The sequence below is a fragment of the Mus caroli genome, chromosome 8 (genome assembly GCF_900094665.2).
Source record: "Mus caroli chromosome 8, CAROLI_EIJ_v1.1, whole genome shotgun sequence".
Taxonomy (NCBI): Eukaryota; Metazoa; Chordata; class Mammalia; order Rodentia; family Muridae; genus Mus; species Mus caroli.
In genome coordinates this window covers 25,386,871-25,402,215 of record NC_034577.1, presented here as the reverse complement: position 1 = coordinate 25,402,215, position 15,345 = coordinate 25,386,871, and the positions used below count along the sequence as shown (strand labels likewise).

Here is a 15,345-nt window from a genome sequence, read left to right as displayed (position 1 = left end):
CCAGGTGGTACTAGTTTTGAAGGCATGAAGGAGTTATGAAGAACAGATAAAACTTGGCACTGTGAGAGGACAGGAAAGTCCACTGGTGAAGGTACAGTCTCAGTTGTAGTTAAGGGCCCAGGACTGAAGGGGTCATGCAAAAGTGTTGAGGCTTGACACCATAACGAGAGCCTATGAGAGGCTATGGGTGAAGTCTAGTTGCAGTTGAAGACACCAGTATATTGGAGATGCCAGTACCATGGGATGACCACCAAGAACAGCAGGAGCAGTGGAGTGGAATCAACCAGAGCCTAGTGCTACAGAGGGCAGAGCTGGAGAAGTGACGCCAGCCCTTTGGAGATGCCCAGAAAGCCATGTGTAAATCCCAGACATTAGAACAAGAAGCTGTAAAGGGTAAGTTAGAGATTCCAGAGCTGTGGGATACCTGCTGAGCAAAGCTACTAACAGGGAGTGGAACTTGCTCAAGAGTAAGAAGCTTGTTAGAGTCAACAAAGATGAAAGGACTAGGAGATCTGAAGAATGCTTTGACATCAGACGTGGAGATGTGGAGATGCTAAGCTTGGAGTTTGCACAGGTGGTTTTTGGTCCTGGTTTGTTCCAGTATTTCCTCATCGCGACATTTTCTAATAGTAACATACATTCTGTGATGTTGGAGGTACGTGATCTACTTTTATATTTTGATTTTATAGAGTATTACAGTTAACTGATTGAATAAATCTCAGAAGAGACTTTAGACTTTGGACTTTTAACATTGTTAAAATTGTTATAGACTGTGGTATTTTTGAGGGTGGACTAAGTGAATTTTGCATTATGCTATGTCTAGGTATGGTTCCCATAGGCTCATGAGTTTAAACAAACCTTTGGGGACCAGAGAGTGGAATGAGGAGGTTTGAATATGCTTGGTCCATGGGAAGTACTACTATTAGGAGGTGTGGCCTTGCTGGAGGAAGTGTATCTTTGTGTTGACAGGCTTTGGGGCTCCTAGGACTCAAGCCCTGCCCAGGGTGGAAGAGTCAGTCTTCTCTTAGCTGCCGTTAAGTCAAGATGTGCAATGCTCTTCTCTTACAGCACCATATCTGCCTGGACTCTGCCATACTTCCCACCATGATGATAATGGACTGAACCTCTGACACCTCAGCCCCAATTAAATGTTTTCTTTTATAAGTCATGGTGTCTCTTCACAACCATAAAACCCTAAGACATAGGCCATATTGGCTCATATATGATTATCAAATTGTACATATATAATTATATTAAAAGATGATAATCTAAATTTAATTTACTCCAAACTACAAGCTATCTATAAGTAAGATATATTTTCAAATACAGTGGTAAGCATATATTAAATGTAAAATAACATCAAAAGAGATACCATACAAACTATAATCAAAGAAAAATTACTATCTCCTACATTAATTTGAAATAAGGTATACTTCAAAGCCAACCACATATGGACAGAGTCACTATATAATAATTAAAGGGATATTTTTTCCAAAAAAGAATTTTAAAAACCATAGTAATACAGAGTAGGTAAGCACCAAAACAAACAATCATAGAGCAACAAAACATGAGAAGCAAATGATGACACGACTGAAATGATAAACAGATGTGATCACAGCTGGAGACTCCGAACTGCTTAAAGATCCATAGTGGCTTAGATAGAAATACAAACAAGTGATGAGAACTTAACCACCAACCAAGAGAATTTTATTTATACCTACAAAACTTTCTTCTATCAGAACACATAGTTTCAAATGCACAGGAAATACATGCCAAGATAGAACAACCCTGAATAAATAAACAAGTAAATAAATAAATAATCTGGGGGCTGGTGAGATGGCTCAGCAGGTAAGAGCACTAACTGCTCTTCCAAAGTTCCTGAGTTCAAATCCCAGCAACCACATGGTGGCCCACAACCACTTGTAATGAGATCTGACAACCTCTTCTGGAGTGTCTGAAGACACCTACTGTGTACTTATATGTAATAATACATAAATCTCTGGGCTGGAGCAAGCAGGGACTGAGCAAGCAGAGTTGACCGGAGTGAGCAGGAGCCAATGAGAGCAAGCAGAGGTCCTAAAAAGTCAACTCTCAACAACCTCATGAAAGCTCACAACCATCTGTATAGCTACAGTGTAGTCATAGACATAAAACAAATGAATAAATAAATAATCTAAAATGTTTTGGAATATTGAAAGTCTAGATTATATTCATTGAAACTGTAATGTGGTCAATGTGTGTATGTGTGTAACTGTCAGGGAATAAATTTTAAATTATTGTTTTCATTTTAAATAAAAATGTAATCACATCACTTCCTCCATTCTCCTTCCTCCCTCTTGACCCTTCCATGCCCCCTCCACCTCACTTCCTTTCAAAATCATGGCCTTTTCTTCATTATTGTTATGAAGATGTATAGATGCATAAGTACTTAAGTTAAAACCTGAAGAGTCTGTTTAGTATGGCTTATATGTATATGATTTGGGGAAATAACCTTTGGGAATTAGATAATCAATTAGGGGGCTCATCCATGAGAATGACTAATTCTCCTCTCAGTAATTCCTTGTCACTTTTTAACCTGTAGTTCTTTTAGAGTTGGGCCCTTGTGAAATTTCTCCCTTCCATGATAGCATGTCTCTTAGGGTCATATTTCAAGTCCTTTTAGGCAGCCATATTGTTGAAGTGTCATCAGTGGAGCTTCTGTGTCACTTCTAGGAGACAGAGTCTCACAACAGACTGCTTGGTCTTCTGTCTAGTTATTTTTTCAATTAACCATAGCCTTGCCATATAACCCATCAATCCTACTGTATCATATATGTCCAAGAGAATTAAAAGCAAGTTCTAAAACAAGAAAGATGAAATAAACCATTTAAATCCATCACACTCAAAGAGATTGAGGAAGTTATAAAAGTCTCCCAACACAGAAAAGCTCAACTCAAATGGAGTCACAGATCAAATTTCCCAGCCATTTAAAAAGGGCTAACACCCACATTCTTCTAACTGCTCTGAAAAACGACAGTGGATCTTATCAATATAGCTTCTTAAACAAGACATCAACAATAACAACACCAGTTGACATACCAACATGGATGGGGGAAAATCACACAGGTCTCCAATCCTAGATGAATACCTATACGTAATTAACAACTGGTGAAAGAGCATTTGTTTTTCCCAGGGATGAGCCCCCTAATGGTTATGGATGGCCATAAAAGACACAGAAAAAAATTTTTTTAAATCATAGAAGAAAATTTCCCCAAACTAAAGGAGATGCTTATCATGGTACAAGAATCATCCAGAACACAAAATAGGTTGGACTAGAAAACAACATTCTCTGGATATTCCATCCTTTCGTCTTAGCTCCAAACTGTGTCTCTGTAACTCCTTCCATGGGTATTTTGTTCCCTATTTTAAGGAGGAATGAAGTATCCACGTGTTGGTCTTCCTTCTTCTTGATTTTCTTGTGTTTTGCAAATTGTATCTTGGGTATTCTAGGTTTCTGGGCTACTATCCTCTTATCAGTGAGTACATATCATGTGACTTCTTTTGTGATTGGGTTACCTCAATCAGGATAATATCCTCCATAATTTCATAAATTCATTGTTTTTAATAGCTGAGTAGCCCCACCCAGGGATCCATTCCATAATCAGCCACCAAACCCAGACACTATTGCACATGCCAGCAAGATTATACTGAAAGGACCCTGATATAGCTGTCTCTTGTGAGGCTATGCCAGTGCCTGGCAAATACAGAAGTGGATGCTCACAGTCATCTATAGGATGGAAAACAGGGCCCCCCAATGGAGGAACTAGAGAAAGTATCCAAGGAGCTGAAGGGGTCTGTAACCCTATAGGTGGAACAAGAATATGAACTAACCAGCACCCCCAGAGCTCGTGTCTCTAGCTGCATAAGTAGCAGAAGATGGCCTAGTCAGCCATCACCGGGAAGAGAGTCCCCTTGGTCTTGCAAATTTTATATGCCCCAGTACAGGGGATCACCAGGGCCAAGAAGTGGGAGTGGGTGGTTAGGGGAGCAGGGCGGGGGGAGGGTATAGGGGACTTTTGGGATAGCATTTGAAATATAAATGAAGAAAATATCTAATAAAAAAATTTTTAAAAAAGAAAACAACATTCTCTTGGTACATAATGATCAAAAAACTAGATGTACAGAGCATAGAATATTAATGGCTATGACAGGGAAATACCTAGGAAAATAAAAAGGCAGACCTATTAAAATATAACCAGACTTCTCAATGGATACTCTAAAAGCCAGAGGGCCTGTATTACATACTCTAAAAGACTACAGATGCCAGCCCAGACTACTATACCCAGCAAAACTGTCAAGCACACTAGATGGAGAAAATAAGACATTCCCTGCTAAAACCAAATTTAAGCACTATCCAGCCCCTATAAAGATAGTAGAAAGGAAACATAAAAAGTTAACCACACCAAGAAAGCACCAGGAATAAATAATCCTAGACTAGTAAATCAAAAGAGGGGACACACACACACACAGAAAATAACAGAAATCAATAGTACTCACTGATATCTCTCAACATCAATGGTCCCAACAAAAAGTCACAGAGTAACTGCAGAATGGATACAAAAGCAAGATTCATCCTTCTGCTGCATCCAAGAAACACATTAACATCAAGGTTATACATAATCCCAGAGTAGTAGCATGAAAAAAGGTATTCCTAATGGACCTAAGAAACAAGCTGGTATAACCATTTTAATATCTAGCAAAATAGACTTCAAATAAAAATTATTCAGAAGAGATAGTGAAAGATAATACATATTCAGCAAAGGAAAAATCCATTTATGCAATTATGTTAGAAATGCAATTCTTAACATGTATACAACAAACACAAGGGCACCTAAATTCATAAAAGAAACACTACTACAGGTTAAATCACACGCTGATAATGGGGAGACTTCAATAACCAATAGAGAGGTCATCAAGACAAAACTAAACAGAAAAATGCTGGAGTTGAGCAAATGAACCTAACAGATATTTACATAATATTTCATTCAACCAGAAAAGGACACACCTTCTTCTCTTCACCTCATGAAACTTTCTCCAAAATTAATTACATGCTTGGACACAAAGCAAAACTAAAGAAAGGAAGGAAAGAAGGAAAGAAAGAAAGAAAGAAAGAAAGAAAGAAAGAAAGAAAGAGAGAGAGAAGAAGGAAGGAAGAAAGGAAGGAAAAGAAAGAAAGAAAGAAAGAAAGAAAGAAAGAAAGAAAGAAAGAAAGAAAGAAAGAAAGAAAGAAAGAAAGAAAGAAAGAAAGAAAGAAAAAGAAATGTCTGGCTGGAATCATGGTGTCACTCAAGGAAGGCACAGCTCCACCCACACCTCCTCCAGTCCGCTGGCGGCGTGGTGAGGAAAGGCGGCTCTGGAGATTCGGCCGTGAAGCAGGTGCAGATCAATGGCCTAGTAGTATTAAAGATAATCAAACATTATCAAGAAGAAGGACAAGGAACTTAGGTTGTTCAGGGAGTGCTCCTGGGTATGGTTGTAGAAGATCGACTAGAGATTACAAACTGTTTCCCATTCCCCCAGCACACAGAGGATGATGCTGACTTCGACGAAGAACAGTCAGTACCAGATGGAGATGCTGCACAGCCTTCGCCATGTAAACATTGATCACCTCCACGCGGTCTGGTATCAGTGCACATATTATGGCTGCTTCGTTACCCGGGCGCTTCTGGATTCTCAGTTCAGTTACCAGCATGCCACGTCCTCATTTACCAGCATGCCACGTCCTCATCCCATAAAAACTACCTAAGGATCTCTCTCACTGAAGGCATAAGACTGACTCCTAAACTGGTAGAAGAGTTTGTAAAGGGAAGGACTTTTCCCCTGAAGCATTGGAAAGGCTAAGCATCACCTTTGAGCACATGTTTGAAGAAGTACCGATTGTAATTAAAAATTCACATCTGATCCGTGTCCTAATGTGGGAGCTTGAGAAGAAGTCAGCTGTGGCAGATAAGCACGAATTTGCTCAGTCTTGCTAGCCGCAATCATTTGGGGAAGAATCTCCAGCTGCTGATGGACCGGGTGGATGAAATGAGCCAGGACATAATCAAATACAACACGTTCATGAAGAACACCGGTAAATAGCAGCAGCAAAAACATCAGTATCAGCAGCGTCGCCAACAGAAGAATATGCACCTCTCCAAACTCTTCAAGCCCCACCGGGCTCCTGCCAGGATGGATTCACTGCTCAATGCAGGCCAGATTAACACTTACTGCCAGAACATCAAGGAGTTCACTGCCCAAAACTTAGGCAAACTCTTCATGGCCCAGGCTTGTCAAGAATACAATAAGTAAGAAAAGGAGGCTTCCAGAGAAGACGTTGGGTAGACAGGCTGGTGAGACTCCACAGAATGACTCGGAAAAACGTATTTCTGTACTGCAAAGGGGAGAGACTTACTGTGCTGTTACAGCTGCAATGGTTTTCTAGTCAATGATAAATCTTTAATTGGTTGTTTGGTGGGGGGGGGGGAGCTATTTTATTGACCCAACATTCTTCACACTCATCTATCTCATCATCTCACTTTGGGTGGTTTCTAGGGAAAATGGGAGGTGACCGATTCTAGAAAATGGGCAACTGCAAAATTTCAGAAGAAACCTTCCTGCCATCATCCTCGGTCAGACTAAAATGTCCTTGGGGTAAGAAGGCTCTGTGTTACCTCATTTGCAAAACGATAAAGAGGCTAAACAGGAATAAGGATGCAAGCACTCCCATCCCACTATCCTGATCATCTTTTCATCTACGATAAATTACATCACACCGCGCTGAGGATTTATAAGCTTTGGGGGCTTCAAGAATTAAGAGATGTTATTTTTCTCTGTTAGTTCCTTTATTCTAAGATGAAAGAGATCGCTCAGAATGAATAAATGGAGTCGTATTAAACTATACAGGTCTTGGTGTGTGTGCTTAAGCTTTTCAAAGAGGGAAGGACGCCAGCCTCTTGAACTCTTTCATGGTTGAGAACAAGCTGTGCCTGGGGATTTGAATCCATCCCTGGCTACTTTAGTCCTGTGTACCTGGAACCCTGGCAGCCTGACACCTTGCTGTAAGATCCCTTAGTAACCGTGTATCTGTGGTTAATGGATACTTGCAGATCTACAGACCAGGCTTCAGCAAAGGCCTGACACTTGATCTCTGGAGTGAAACTCCTGCTAACAGCCCAGTGTGCCCTCCAAAAGCCGCCCTTCCCCTTAATTGCTACCAGTTTCTCCACCTTATCTCAGTCGGCGCTGAAAGCTTCAAATTAGAATGGCTAATTGGATGAAGACGGAAATGCATCCGTCTAATGGAGCAATGGATCACGCCTGGGTTTTCTCCTTCGTTTGCTGAAGCAAAACAAAAACATGCATGAAGGCTGTGGTGCAGAAAAGTAAATTAGTTCTCTCTAGAGCCACAGAGTGCACGCCTCAGCTAAAACCTAAGATGTTTCGGAGACGACTGACCCATCTCCAAAGGACCTAAAGCAATTCGAGACAGCAGCTGGCAAATGATCCAAGAAGCAACCTAGTAATCCCTTGCTTGATACACATTTTAACAGTACAATTTACCTCTACGCACAGACAAGTTATTTGTACCTAAAGATAATTCCATTATGGCATGGTTTTATGACAGCCTTGTAACTGTGGCATCTCATGTGGGTCCCAGGAATAAACAGAGCAGAATAATGAGACATCAAAATAAGGGCTGAATGTGAAGTTGCCTAATGCAATTGAGAGTCACAATGAAGCCAACGGGACATCTTTCTTTCCATGTACATCGTGCTATTCCAGTAATTTCTTATGGACTAATATGGTCTGCATTAAAAGCAAATCTGTACTTGATTCAGGAGAGAAGACAGTGTTACATCAACCGATGTTATGTAAAGATGTAATTAATATATACACAGAACAATCTTACCCTTTCTATTCAATTACGCTGAAGCAAAAGCAGTATTGCCACAGAGTGATTAAGACACTCAGATTCAAAGGAGTTTGAGAGTGAGATAAGTTACTGGAATCACGCCATTTCAAAGCTGGGTCCAAGACTGGGGCCATGGTGGTTTCCTGTAACGATTCATGTCCATGTGTGATATGTTTTAATGAGTTTTTATACTCTGTCCTTGAGGAGTTACCAAGTGCAGTGAGGCAGTATTATCATGATGACAAAGGGGCTGGGAGCAGTGAAGAGGTACTACTACCATCACAGCAAGCAGGAGGAGGGGTAGTGAGGCGGTATTACTGTGATGGGGAGGGCAGTGAAGAAGAGAAGAAAGAAGTTGGTCAACAGGAAAGAACAGAATCTTGTGTCTATTCAACTTTTTAAAAGTTTCTCGATGCTCTTAGTTCAGGAGAAAAGACAATTCTGTGACAAAGGTTCAAAAAGCATAGTTAATTATAATCTAAATTTTCTCTAGTTCTCCATGTGAAGTTTTTAGAATATTGGTGTTATCTTAGTTAGGGTTTTACTGCTGTGAGCAGACACCAGGACCAAGGCAACTCTTATAAGGACAACATTTAATTGGGGCTGGCTTACAGGTTCAGAGGTTCAGCCCATTATCATCAAGGCAGGAACATGGCAGCATCTAGGTAGGCATGGTGCAGGAGGAGCTGAGAGTTCTACATCTTCATCTGAAGGCTGTTAACCTCTAGGCAACTAGGACAAGGAGCTCAAAGCCCACCCCCACAGTGACACACCTACTCCAACAAGGCCACACCTAATCTAACAAGGCCACACCTCCAAATAGTGCCACTCCCTGGAGCAAGCATTTTACAAACCATCACAGGTGGTTGTCTGTGATGTTCATTGTCTGTGCTGTTGGATTTTACCAGGACATTTTCAAACAGGCATGACCCTCTCCACACCCTCTTCTCTTCCCTTTCCCACTCGTCCCCTTCATCGGCAGAGACACCTTTGCTTCTCTTTCCATGGAATCTGTACATACATGATTTTATCTGCCTGTATAGAATCTAGTCTCCACAGTTGAGAAAAATCACGTTGTCTTGCTGAGTCTGACTTAATTTGGCTAATAGAAGACTCCCCACTACATCCACCTTCTTAAATATGAAATAATGTTTTATTATTTTGGCAGCTTTTAGATAGTCTACAGTGTAAGTGATTCTTTGATTAGTCTTTGACAGTTTCATACATGTCTAAGTTAAATCATGGCCATTTTCATCCCCCATTGCCCTGTCATGCCCTCCTTTCTCACCGAGCCCTTCCCTCTTCCATGCTTGCCCCCTCCTATTCTTTTATGGATTGGTTTGGTTTAGTTTGGTTTGGTGACCCACTGAGTTCAATTATGGTTGCTTTGCATGAGTACACATAAGTTATTTTACTGGAACATAGGCATACTATCAATGCCTACAGCACTGAACAATTAAATTCACACACACACATACACACACCACCACCCCCAGCATTTTCACCTTGGAAAGAACCATGATAATCTTGCCATCAAACCTAGAATTATGATGCACTGTGGGTGTTTGCAAAGCATCTAGGTCTCCAGAGGGCTTCTTGAGTAATGTTCTGAGCTCCCAGGTACTTAGCAACACAACCTATTCTTCAAGTCACTGATCAAAATCCAAAGGACTTCTGGGTATTCCTTCTCCTGGGCCTGTCACGGGTACACAAGAACAAGAGAACTCTCTGTGTTCTTCAAGTGTCAGAGGAAAAATACACAGGCCCATTCCAGTGTCTGTAGTCCACATGTTACACAGGCACAGTTCTCTCCTCTCAAAGTACTGATGAGAAAAATACTGTGCATATCTTGTTTGTGAATCTTTTGTGATAGCTAATTTTCTTCCCCATTGAAGTCTACATGATCTATGAACATATATGTTATGTCTATGGGCCAACCTCTAGCATTAAGATTTGAAAAGTGAGCAAATGAATAATCCAGGCTTGGCTTGAATTTCTGCCTTAAGATGTAATATGGTGATACAACAGCACCAGCAATCAGGCTTGCTTCTAACTATTAATAGGAAAAGGAATCAGAATTAAAACATATTTGTAGATAGGCAAGCACATTTTCTCATGGTCGTAAGCAGGTTTTTAATTAAGTCAGAGCACAGTACTTAACGTAAGTCATCAGCTTTAGTAACAAAAATACAAGGAGGATTCAAGTCCCTAATTCATTCACTGATTCAGCCAAGCACTGTGCCTCGGAGAAAAGACATCACCTGATCTCCAAGGACCTCAGTCTGCAGGAGACAAATAGGTAAACAGATGCTAAAAATAATAGGAATCCTTCTATAGGCTGCTGGTGCCAAGAGCATACTAGACCAACAGATGGGGCAATAACAGGAAAGGCACATAATAATTTAGCGAGACTCTATGGGCAATTCATATGGTATTGTAGATGTAGATGCTACATAATCCAAAACACTAGGGACAATGAAAACACTGCCCCGCTCTAATCTACTCCAATCCCTGATTGGAATTTAGATTTCTGCCCAAAAGCCAGTGTGTGTGTGTGTGTGTGTGTGTGTGCTGTTCCAGCTCACAGGTATGTGCATGTGCACACAAGTGAGGATGTGTATATTAACTTGCCCAATTACCTAAGACCATTTGGGGAATGGGCTACACTGGTCTCTCCATTCCATGCTGGAGCATAGCCTGGCGATTGCAGAAGAAACACCCATACACACACTCTGTAATGGAAAGAGGGGAAACTGAGCACCCTTAATTCTAGAACTCAGGGAGAGGTGGAGGCAGGAGGATCAGAAGTTTCCAGTCAGCCTCGGCTATATAGGGAATAGAAGTTCTGCCTCTATATGAGAGGGATGTGGGGTGAGGGAGAAAATGACTACTTCTGAGACTATTGGAACAGACTTCACTGAGAACAGAGTTAGATCTGAGTCTTGCAGGGTTTAGCTAATAATCCCAGCAAAGGAAATAAACAGTGTGTTTAAAAAAAAAAAATGAAGAGGTATGAAGACAATAGGGAGAGTGCAGGCAACATGTAATTTCTTTGCATTGCCAGAACCTGAAGACATACTGAGAAGATGCACAATTGGAAAATCAAGGAAAGGACAGGTATGACAGTTTGGGTCATGATCAAGTAAAGGGTGTTTGATTCGAGGTGGGGAGGGAGGGGGTTGCTGAGGAGAGAAGATGTGAAGTGAGCGGATTATAGTTTACTTCCATTTGGAGGAAACACTAGATAGAAAATCCGTCGGAGTCAGGAAACAGAGCTGTTTGGACATGACCTTGGATGAGTGAGCCTAAGCTGGGTACAACTAGGGAAAATTCGTAGGAATGAATGATTAGTGTCAAAAGTGCATCTACTCTAAAGACCCCTAGTGCCAGAGAAGTACATGGAGTTTAGTGGCCACAGGCAATTCCCAGGGAAATAGTCTTGCCAACTACTCATCCTCTGGCTTTTAAACAAGGGCCCTGAATATCATTTGTGGGACATTGAAAGTGTGAGATTTGTCTGTATCAGTTAAATCCATCCAAAATGACCCGGTGTGACCATATCCGTTTTCAGGATCTTGTGTTCTCACATGTTCCTTGAAACACAGGGTGAGATCCTTGGTGACAAAGGGGACTAAGTATGTGGTGTGGAGGGGGGGGGACATCCCTGCTCTGTGATGATACATCTCCCAACATGGCACAAGAACTTTCTGACAAAGCAAACAAGGGACTGTGTTCATATGTCAGTGAAGATTAAGAAAGAGGAGCCAAGTGTAGTGACCCAGTAATCCCATAATTAGGGGGTGGCGGGCAGGTCAAGGCTAGCTCCTGCTACGCAGTGAGTTCCAGGTTAGCTCAGGCTACATAAAACAAACTCTCAAAGATGAGTGAAGAGAAAGTATGAAGATGTTACATAATATATATCATTTAGTGTGTGTGTGTGTGTGTGTGTGTGTGTGTGAGAGAGAGAGAGAGAGACGCACACACACACATCCATGTGACAAGGCACAGCTATGAGTGTCAGAAGACAGCTTGTAGGAGTAAGTTCTCTTCTACCATTTGGTGGCTGAACTCAGGTCATCGGACTCGGCAGCAAGTTCCTTTACCTGCTGCGCCATCTCTCTGGCCCCCTATTCAAAAATTTACCAAGCCAAGTACATTTAAATTTTAACTTTTTAAAAGTAACTCATAACTCTCCCTCCGTTTACAATGAAAACAGGAGAAAGAAAAATAGATTTTTATCAGTGAATAGCTAACAGATGGGGCCAGAAACATTTAGGGGAGAGGACATAGAGACAACTCTGGTTGCCATGGTTTCTTTGAAATTCAGTAAACATAGGGACCCAAATGGACAGTGAAATCCCCCATTGGGAAGAGCAGCTTGTTGCTGCTTTCTTTCTTGGATAGTTGCCAAAGCAGACTTTGACTGATGGGAGTCTATGCAAGATGACTAAAGTAGCTGACACTCACCCCCAGCTGTTCTCATTTCAGATTAGCCTAAACTATGCTACCCTCCTACATAACAGTCGAAAACAAGCCATGACTATTTTAAATTAATCAGTTATCCCAGTGGGTAGAGCCTGGAGGAAATATATACACTCAAGAGAGCCCAGTCTCTGCTTCCCTACAAAGCAGAATGGGTAAGAGAATATGTCAAATATCTTGTCAACTCTGGTAGACACATTCAGGCCCCTGGTCCTTCGCATCACTTTCCGGTCATCTACAAATCTGTTCAAATCCCAAACTGCCATATAATAGCATATTGTGCTTACATTGTCAAATGCCCCCCACCCCCACCCCCACCCCCACCCCCCAAATTTGTTTGTGCCGATGACAGAAAAGAAGACAATGAGGGTAGGTATAGCTCTTTTGAGATTTCCCAGCGCAATGAAGACTGTCAAACAAACATTGAACACATGGTTTGGCTGAACTTGCATGTTTCGTCTAGAGGTTCTGATCAAGTTGACACAGACTAAAAAGTGTTTTCCAGGGTCACGGCAGAGCTCGCCAGAGATGAGATCACTGTTGAACAGAGTTCTACAGCAAGGCCCTCCTCCCCACAGCCAGAACAGATTCTAGTCCACACCAGATCACCACGGGTCATTCCCTTCTTGTTTTCCACCTCCTACGCACGGCCCTCCAGTTCACGGCAGGATTGTGCAACCTCGGCGGGGACTGCGTGCGGCTGTGGGTGTAATGGTTTTGTGGATCAAGCCGCAGTCAGCAGTAACGGGTGGCAGGGCTGAGGGTACCTAAGCCTCCCACATTGAGAGCCAACTATGGTAGCTTGGCTCAGCGACATGTCTTCAGAAGCCAAAGGCTCACAGAGCACTTTTTAGAGCATTGAAATTTGTCCCTGTTATATGAGTCTGTCCCCAAAGCCCAAAGTTTGCAACATTGTTTTTCCTGTCGGGGGAATTCTTGCAAATGAAGTGTTCGCTTTTTGGGAGTGGGGAGGGTGGGAGGAAGTAGGGGAGGGGAGACACAGGAAGCCTTTCTTTCTGGAACTATCTGTAGATCAGCTCCACTGAGCAGTCTGCCCCAGCATCTTAAAAGTCTTTCTATCACCCGAGAATGGGCTTCTATAACTCTTTCTCTACATTCTCCATACTTGTCTGTCCCATGCTGCTAGTCTTCTAGAGTTTGGGAAAATTTGAGAATCTTTTTATAACAGATGGGCCCAGACATATGATGGCTCAACTTACAGTATTTTCAACTTCATGATGTTATGAAAGTAATACACAGTTATGGGACTGTAGTTCCAATTTTGAATTTAAATCTCTTCCCACACTGGGGTCATGCAATCTGAGACTCTCTAGTGAGGCCTGGTGGCAGCAGCAGGTCAGACTCCAGCGAGACGCAGGATCCTGGGGGGAAACAAGAGCACTTCATACGGTACTCTGCCTGAGATGGAATATAGCACTTTAGATGGACAGAAGGCATGTTGAACTTACAAATGGTATTCTGAAAGCACTTTCTAATTCAAGGAACGTCTGTTTGGTAAAGTTTATTTGGGGATATTTGTCTTTCAATACATGGATGAGAATACGAATTTTGGAAAGAACCTATAGGAGATAAATATAGATGATATTGACGCAGCTATAGAGGAAGACAGGCATATAGATAGACTTGAACAAATGTCGTGAGATTTACTGAGGGCCTTGGCTCACGTGATTATAGTTGCCAAGAATCCCCTCTGCCTACTCTCTGCAGTTGGAGAAAAAGTGGGGCTCTGAGTATAATTCCTGGTCCAAGAATTATTCAAGAACTGAAAAGGGTGGCCGTGGAATTCCAAGCTTGAGTCCAAAGGCCCCCAGACCAAGATCGTCAACGCTTGGGGAGGAGAAGATTCTGGCTCAGGAAAAGTGGGGTTTGGGACCTTACTAGGCCTCTCTTCGTCATGGAAAATAATAAAGCCCCATCTTTTAATATGAGCATCTGTCATTTTTATACCAAAACCCTCTTTCATAACTCTTCCAATGATCTAATAACTTTAAATGACTATTAGCTCTTGGTTACGATTGCTTTACAAAGAGAAAATTGGAAAATACCTTGTTTGCTGGAAATCCCCATTTTAATTTACTTCAATTGTTTGCTATCACAGGTAGCAATCTGTTTCTATGTGAACTTTAGTTTTCTCTTTCTTCTTCTATCTTTTTCCTTTTATTTTTTTAAAGATTTATTTATTTATTATATGTAAGTACACTGTAGCTGTCTTCAGACACTCCAGAAGAGGGCATCAGATCTCATTACAGATGGTTGTGAGCCACCATGTGGTTGCTGGAATTTGAACTCAAGACCTTTCGGGAGAGCATTCCGTGGTCTTAACCGCTGAGCCATCTCACCAGCCCCCCTTTCATATTTTTTAACTCCAGTGTTTATTCCTGTTGCCAAGGAGTTGGATAATTCCTGACAGGACTGAGATTTTTCTTTGGAGATGGGGGTGGATATAACAGTGGCAAGCCCATGGAAGCAAGCCGCTGTCCAGCCTATGCATATGTGTAGATGGTGATTGGACACAGCCGGTAGGATAAAACTTGACCCTTTGGAGCTGCTCTCATTAAGTAAGCACTGACTCGTTCAGACATTTCTATACGAATGATTGCTTCTAGATATACCAACTGCAGAGCTGAACACCACCCCCCCTTTATTGAAAATAGCTTTATATTTCTCACATAATATACCCTGGTTATGATTTCTATCCCTCTCCTCCTCCTGGTTCCTCTCCACTTCCCTTCCCTTCTGGATCCACTTCATCTCTTTCTCTCCTTAGAAAACAAACAAGTTTGAGGGCTGACTGTGTGGCTCAGTAGGGGAGAGCACTAACCTAGCAACCATGAGGACCCAGGTTCGATCCTCAGCACTGCATAAAATCACTACGTGAGAGATGGTGATGAGCTCAAGGCTAGTCTGGG

General features: G+C 41.8%; 1 pseudogene; it reads left to right on the top strand.

Moving 5' to 3' along the window:
- Positions 1-550: 550 nt before the first annotated feature.
- Positions 551-6,330, top strand: LOC110300187 (annotated as a pseudogene).
- The last annotated feature ends 9,015 nt before the right edge of the window (positions 6,331-15,345 follow it).